The sequence below is a fragment of the Coenobita brevimanus genome, chromosome 70, assembly GCF_032717465.1.
Source record: "Coenobita brevimanus isolate Jiangsu-jjx chromosome 70, ASM3271746v2, whole genome shotgun sequence".
In the NCBI taxonomy this organism is placed as follows: Eukaryota; Metazoa; Arthropoda; class Malacostraca; order Decapoda; family Coenobitidae; genus Coenobita; species Coenobita brevimanus.
Window position 1 is genome coordinate 14677629 of NC_137023.1, and position 8282 is coordinate 14685910.

Sequence of the window (8282 nt, forward strand, 5' to 3'; positions counted from 1 at the left end):
TTTAATTTAATTTAATCGAGTCTTTTTAGGAGTACAGTTACAAAATATTGCCTCTGTAAACTCATTCGCTATTAAGGGCTATATCTTAAGCTGGATATAATAGCCTGAACAGCAAGATTGCTTTATCAAAAAGACGTCATCATAATCAAGTGACATACTGTAGTTTAATAGTTTTTTTTTTTTTTTTTATCCTACCGTAAGATTATTTATTTCAGTTTAGGATAGCACCCGAGTAGAAGAGAAGTTTTGTATCTATAGCCTGACGCCATAATCCCTTAAGGGGTGGCCGTTTGTCTTTGAGTTATTTGACAGGGAGGGACACTAACTCTCCTCCAACCTATATATCGACACGTAGGGAACACGTATGGGTTAGTTAAATGGTTACCACACAGCCTTGTAAATGTCTTCCAGGTTTACGGGAAACCATTAGTCGTGTCACGCAATGTAAAGCCACTTGAAAAGGAAAGAAGAGTAATAAAAAGTGACAGGAAATATGGGAGAAATAGGAAGGGACGATGGCAGACACGGAAAAAAGAATGATAAATGTGAAGGAAGTAGGCAGCACTTCATCAAGTGGGTAGCAGCAGACAGAGCAGAATCTGAAACACGTCACCGAGGCCAGAGGGTTATGAGAGTTAGGTATAAATTGTCTTTCCATGTGTGTCTCTGCCTTTATTACGTTTTTGTCACCATAACCCACTCACTACGATGACGCCTTTTAGTATTTTATTCACATGATGCCTACATGATTTTATTTAGCTACAGAGAGACTACCCACAGAAAAGAGAGAAAAGAAACTCTATTAAAGGTCTTTCCGAAACTCAGGTAAATCGTCATGACGTACCTAGAGCAGGTAATCATACTGAAATGGTACAGAGGCAAATATTTATTTTGAAAGAAATCACATCTTAACCCATCAGTTTAATTATGTATTTGCTATATTATTGTTCGTGTTTATAGATTATTAATTTCATTAATCTGGTGGAGATCCTTTGTAACGAAGGGGTAAGAGAAAAGTAAACGTAACGTGATCTGCTTTGAAAAGTCTCGTAAATTTGATATAACCTTATGCAGGAAACTGGAATGAAGTAAACAATGCATATTCAAACTATTGAGGATAACTTACCATTTGTTTGATGATTTATAGTGCGAGACTTGTTCCCTTTGGTGCAAATGATGTGTTGTCTGTGAGCTCATTGGTCATTAAGGTTTCAGTGGACTACATTATTAGCGATGTCTAAGGCGTATGTGTTGTGATCGGGTCCGTTTCTGTGTATACACGTGTCTGTGTATGTATTTATGGTACCCAAATACCTCATGAGTGCTTATTTGAATTCGATATAAATGCCACGCTGACTGTGTATGGGTCTGAGAGATGTGGCTTGATTCTGGTGCATATATATCTATGCAAGGTCAAGGCCACGAGTCAAGTTCAAAGTTCTGGACAGCGTGGCGCTGGCTCGTGAATGCAATGATCCACTATTCTTTCGTCAAATTTGGCCTACATGTTGTGTTTATAGAAGGGAAGAATTGCCTCGATTTCGATGAATATCGATCAAAGGTCAAGGTCAGTGTTAAAAATAAAAGTTCGGGGCTCGCCGTGACTGTCCTCTCTGAATATTATTGTCTACTTGCTGGAAGACTAAATGCAACTATTGTGTAGTAATACGAGATGAAGAAGGCCTAGATTAATGCCCATGGATTATACATAAGTCATCGCAAAGACTCAGTCTTTCCACTGACAACGAGGCACAACTGTCACATTTATAATCCAGGTTTCTTTTTCGTTTCCATGTGCAAACTGGTCGATAAACGAAACCTTACCCTAAAGTCTGTAGGCTCACCAGGAATTTAAACCAGAGGGTCTCGGCTGCAGGTCGAGTATGCTTCCGATCATACAACCGCGACTCCCGGAAATATGTTATTGCCCAAACTTGATACTACAGTCCGACTTTAACTTTCTTAATCTACATACAAGGCCACGCATAGGCGGCAAAGAAAAAAGTAAAGTGCTGGTATAGTTAAAATTTATATTGTACGATTAAAATATGAATAATATTTGCAGTAAAAATACTTTGTGCCGCATCTGTGTTAAGAGACTACAAGGAAGAAATAAAGACATCTGTGGAAGAACTGTCTGTTTTCGGAAAAAAAAATGATTATCTGCTGTAGAAGTAAAAACCAGGACCCTCTTTAAGCTTTTGAACCCAAGAACTGTAGTTTTCAGTTTATTCTTGTTGTTACGTGATTTTACCGTAAATCTGGTAAGGTTTTTCATTTCTTTTTATATACAAAGAAGATGGAACCAAAGGCTAGAACCGTGCAAATTGTTCTCACCAAGAAAAAAATATCAACAAGATGCAAGAGAGTCAAATCCAAGATCAGGTATTTCGAGATACCTGTACACACTGCGTTTAAAGGACTGGAGGTCATAAGCAGTAGGAAATACTGACAGAAGAAGACCGTTCCAGAGCTGATCTGTTGCATGCATGAAGGACTGGGAGTAACGGTTAATTCTTATATTTGAGAGGTGGACAGAACAGGGATGAGTTTCCTGCTAGGCGGGTACTACCTGACTGCCGCAGTGGTGGAAGGATGCATGCAGACAGCTCAGAGGAGCAATGACCATTGACAAAGTGATAAAAAAGAGATAAAAATGGAACAGTGCGGCAAAGAGACAGAGGTTGAAGGTTGTCAGTAAGAGAAGGAGTTAATGAGACGAAAAGCCTTTGACTCTAGCTTGTTGAGAAGAGCTGTATGTGGGGAGCTTCCCTACACATGAGAACTGTACACTACACAGGGCAAATAAAACCACTGTATAGAGTCAGTAACAGTGCAGAGGTAAAAACACGGAGACGGCTTAGCACACATATTCTCTTGGAAGCAGATATCACAAGAGAGGTAATATGATTTTTCCAAGATATATCCCAAGAAAATGAAACCCCAAGTACATTTAAAGAGGATGCAGGATTGAGTTGGGTAATATTAAAAATTTGAAGATAGTCCTCTGGTGGATTCTAGCGAGTTGAAAGATGTAAGAACTGAATTTTTGATGCATTAAAAGAGACAAGATTATTATTACCCCAATCAGAAATGTGAGCCAAGTCAGACATTAGGTGTGCCATAGCCTCATCCCCTGTTTGTTGAAGTAATTGCTGAGATGGACGCTGCAGGAAGTGGATGGAAAGATGAAAGATGGAATCATCAGCGAATGAGTGAATAGAGTTTGATTTACACCTTAGGAGGTTAGTGATGAATAGAAGGAAGAGAGTTGGTGACAGGCATAGCCCTGGAGAACACAACTATTTAAAGCCCTAGAAGAAGAATTGTGGCCACTCATATCAGCAGTGATAATTATAACAACCAGAAAGCTAGAGATGAAGGCACAGGTAACAGGACGGAAACAGTAAGAGGGCAGTTTGGAAATGAAAGTTTTATGCTACACTTAATCAAAAGCCCTTGAGATGCCAAGCACTGTGGCAAAGCTTTCGCCAAAGTCTGGAAAGGAGGACCAGGAATCTGAAAGGAAGGTGAGAAGATCGCCAGTGGAACGTCCATGGCAGAGGCCATACTGACTGTCGCAATGTAAGATTTGATAGGAAAGGTGCTTTATTTTTTAAAGAATATATTAAAAACCTTTTGAAATACAGGTTGTTAAATCTATTGGACGACAGTTGGATGACTGGGAATGGTCATCCTTCTTTGAAACAGGCTGAATGAAAGCAAACTTCCTCAAGAAGGATTGGTGCAAACTGACGGACAAAGGGGACAGAGTTTGCTTAGGCAGGGTGTAAGCTCAGGAAAACAGTTCCTGAGGACAACAGGAGGGACTCAATCAGGCCCATATGCCTTCCCAACATTAAGGTCAGTGATGGCAGAAAACTCATCATTGAAGAAATTTCAATGTCAGCCATAAGGAAGTCAGAGAGGGGGAAGTACCTGCAATATAGGAACAGCATTGGAATTTAAGGTGGAATTGGAGGAGCAAGTCTGAGCGAAGAGTTCTGTTTAATTCGTAGAAAAAACAGCTACAGAGTCATCAGAACGGAAAAGAAGGGGGAAGGACGGTGACGTTAAGTTGTTGGAAAGTTTTTTTGTCAAGGTGCCAGAAGGAGCGGGAAGAATTAGAGTTGGAGAGTTCAAAGCATTTAATACGAATGAAATTATTATTAGCAGTGCGAATGACGCTGTTAGCACGATTCACGGAAGGAATATAGAGATGAGATCCAGATGTTGATTGGGTCTGCTACATTTTGAAGGCCCTCTCCTTGTTGTGGATAGCATTAGGACAAGCAAGATTTAACCAATTTTTTTTATTTTTTATTTATTTTTTTTTTTTCATTAGTCCCAGGAGAAAACAAAAGGAATGTGTGGTTCCATGATCGAGATAATAACCTCCGAAATGCGCGAGACACACCCAGACGGTACTCTACCTTGGAAAAAAAAATAATTCCCAGGAAAATCAGAGAACTACTGCCTGAGGGCTTAGCAACAAGCAGCTCCAAAATTCCATGGAGGGTCCACAGACTTTACTGGAGCAATAGGACAGGTTAAGGTGAGACGGTTGTAATCAGAGGAGCCATATGAAAGAGATAAGATTAACTGCATGAGCAGAACAAGTAGTTGTATGGAAAAAGTCAAGCATGTTGGAATTCTCTACAAGGCAGTCAGGGATACGGGAAGGGTACTGTACAAGCTTTTCTAGGTCATGAAGGATGGAAAAGATGTAGGCTTGTTCACCAGCTGGATCATCGAAAACTGAGGAGAGCCAAAGATGGTGGCGATAATTGAAAACACCTAGAATGGAGATTTCAGAGAAATGAGAAATTGATAGGATGTGTTACATCTTAGAAGAAAGATAGTCAAAGAATTTTTCACAGTGAGGTGAATGAAGGTGAATATGGGGATAAATAAACAGAACAGCTATATTTAGTAAGAGAATGACAGGATAACCGATGCCAGAGAGTAAAAGAATTCCGAAGAAATAAGTTCGGGAACACAAGAACACGATATGCTGTAGCTCTTGCGTTCACAAACTTCATTGTTCTGAATTTTCTAGTTTTGGCAATCCTGTATTCTCTTAGTGATAGGGTCTTTGCCCTTCTGATGAGTGAATCTCAGTTCATTTATGACAGAGAAGTGATCGTACTCTTGTGAATCTTACCCCATTCCCATACTCGTCAGCAACATTACATACACAAACACACACACACACACACACACACACACACACACACACACATACACACACACACACACACACACACACGCAGTTATATTCCCGCCTACGTAACAACGACTTTTCATCAGCGATATTACATTGTCATGTCCTGTACATACGTAGAATTCACTGATCTTTATCATGGTTCATACAGGAAATCGATACGTCCAATACTTTTCGAACAAATGGACGACAAACGTCGAATACTCCTCCGTGCACTGCATGGTTTTACCGCAAGCTAGAAAAAAACTCTTCCCCCGCCTTTACCTAAAAAAAAGATGCTCCCAAAGGCTTATAATTTGGTCATGTTAATACATAGAATTCATTGATCTTTAACATGGTTCTTACAAGACATTGATACGTCCAACACTTTTCAAGCAAATGGACGACAAACGTAAAATACTCCTCCTCGCCCACAAGTGAGATAAAAACACTCTCTTTCCCTGCCTCACCCACATCTACATATTTTCGCTCGTTAGGTTTCATTATTTTCTTTTTTTACTCAAAGTTTACACGTAAAGATCATGAGCTTTTTGACAGTGCTCTCAGAAACTCGACATGACCACTAGTCTTTTTGCAAGGTACTGATACTGAAATTGAACTTTCTTCCATCTCATATGTGTATAAAACTATATGTAAAAAACAATACTTATTTGTGTAAAAAATATAAAAATATAGAAACAAGTCAACATACAAATCAACAAAATACAGATAACTCACTTCCTCCAGAGGTGTTGAGATGCTGGCAGGACTTTGAAGAGTTTGAAGATGAGGAGTTACGTAGTGTGTGTGTGTGTGTGTGTGTGTGTGTGTGTGTGTGTGTGTGTGTGTGTGTGTGTGTGGCATATTTTGTTCTCTCCTTGTGCTACGTTTGCCTAACACATGCGATGCACACAATAGATTTCTCCACGAACATTCGCTGCATGACATACTGTACGTATATATATATGTGGCTGTGTGGCGTAATGTCTCTGATCTTTGCGCTAGGTTTGTGCTAAATCAGTCAATGCACGCAATATTTCTCGGTGAACACTCGCTACACAATTTTATACATTTGTTTCACACTAAACTATACGCATTATAACACTGTCTGAGATTGGTACAATACCTTTTCACTGAAGTCTGTGATTGTGTGGCATACCTGTTGTTTCTGATACTTGCACTGCGTTTGCACTAAGTCAGTCAATGCACGCAATATTTCTCGACAAACATTCACTGCACTATTTTATTCATGTATTTCAGACTAAACCATATGCAGTATAAAACAATATCACATGATTCCATCCGAACCTCCTCTGTTACAGTCACTACTTGTTTTACGTTGATTCGGTATACGATTATTTGCTGCAACGATAACAGAAAAGTTCCACCCCAAAATCTGCTTTTCGACGAATTTCCCTCTATAACGATACTGCCGTCAGAAAATTTCGTACGAAGCGCCAGGCACACGCAAGGCGACAATCACTTGTCTCAGACAAGATGGTGGCCCTGGTGTGCAAGGCATTGTTTTGGTTCAGTTGCGGTCCCACCATCCCTTGAAAATCCTGTCTTTTCCACTCGTTCACGTGTGCCCCCCCCCCCCGTGGTATCGTCACCTCTGAGCCAAGCATCGCGCTACAGTAGGCCTATACGTTGTGTAGCACCAGACCAACGTTATGCAAGTGTGATTGTGTTGTTGCAATGATTTACTGTACATGAGTAACGCCGCCTGTATTGGTGTGATAGTGTTTATTTTGGTTTTGAGACGACTTGGACCGACACAGGAAGTGATTAAGGTGGGTTGTCATTTTTATTTCAGTCTTGGGTAGGTGACTTTGGGAAGCTGAGTTGACGTAACCCCCGTTTTATAATGTGTTTCAATCTCCTGATTTACAATAAAATCCGTATATGATAATGTATGAACTGACGTAAACCCATCATAAAACGAGTAATGACTGTATTCCCTTCCCGACTCGGTATTATTTTACAAGTGGACAATATGCAGTTTTGGAATTTTAGCACCATTAACGAATAGTATAGTCCCTACGGATCGCAAAGAACCCCCATTACTACATTCGAAAATTGATATTTTCGGAGATAATGAATTTAATTTAAAATTCCCAAATAAACCTACCTCGGATCTTCACTCGGCCACTCCGGGTAAAAAATGCGTGCTTTCGTACGTTTGTTTCTCTTCCCTTCGATTGCGCATGCGTCTCGTAGGTTTGTATCACCCACTCATATGCCTACTTTAGGGCACGTGATGGAATTTGGCCAATGATTTTAAATCGCACTTTTTTATTCAGTGTGGATGGAAATTTCAAATCCTTCTTGCTGTGGCCTCTGAAGAAGAAAGACGTGCTGTGTGTCCCTGGTGTGATATTGATTATTTACGAGTGATAAAGCATTTCCACTCGAAATCTGAGGAGGACACGGTGTATTACCTTCGGAAGTTTATTGCCCAGACTGTCAGGAACCTTGTAAATTTTGGAAAGACAGACATCAGTCGTACTGTGGTTGGTACAAAAAGTATGCAAAAACCAAGAAACGGGTACAGTGTAGTTTTTGTTTCCAACTGCAAAGGAACTTTTTTGGACAACACACACCTTCTGGCTTGAAAAATTATATTGTTCAGAAACCACTGGATTCAAAGGTTCTGAAACCACGACGTTATTGCCAGACGACTCTCGTCCTGGACAATCGTATCTCAAGGGTAAGCATTCCCCTAGGATAGGTTAGGTATATTGGGGTAGGTTTGGTTAGGTTTACTGTTTGGTGAGGTTACGTAACGTATTCCCCTAGGATAGGTTAGGTAGGTTTGGTTAGGTTTAGTGTGTTGGGTGAGGTTACATTATTCTCCTAGGATAGGTTAGGTAGGTTGGGGTAGGTTTGGTTAGGTTTAGTGTGCTTGGTAAGGTTACGTTACGTATTCTCCTAGGATAGGTTAGGTATGTTGGGGTAGGTTTGGTTAGGTTTACTGCGTTTGGTGAGGTTACGTTACGTCAGTTTGGTTAGGTTTCGTCTGTTCCGTTATGTTACCCGGTGGTGGGCTATAATTTTCTGGTGGATTTTTGATGCGATT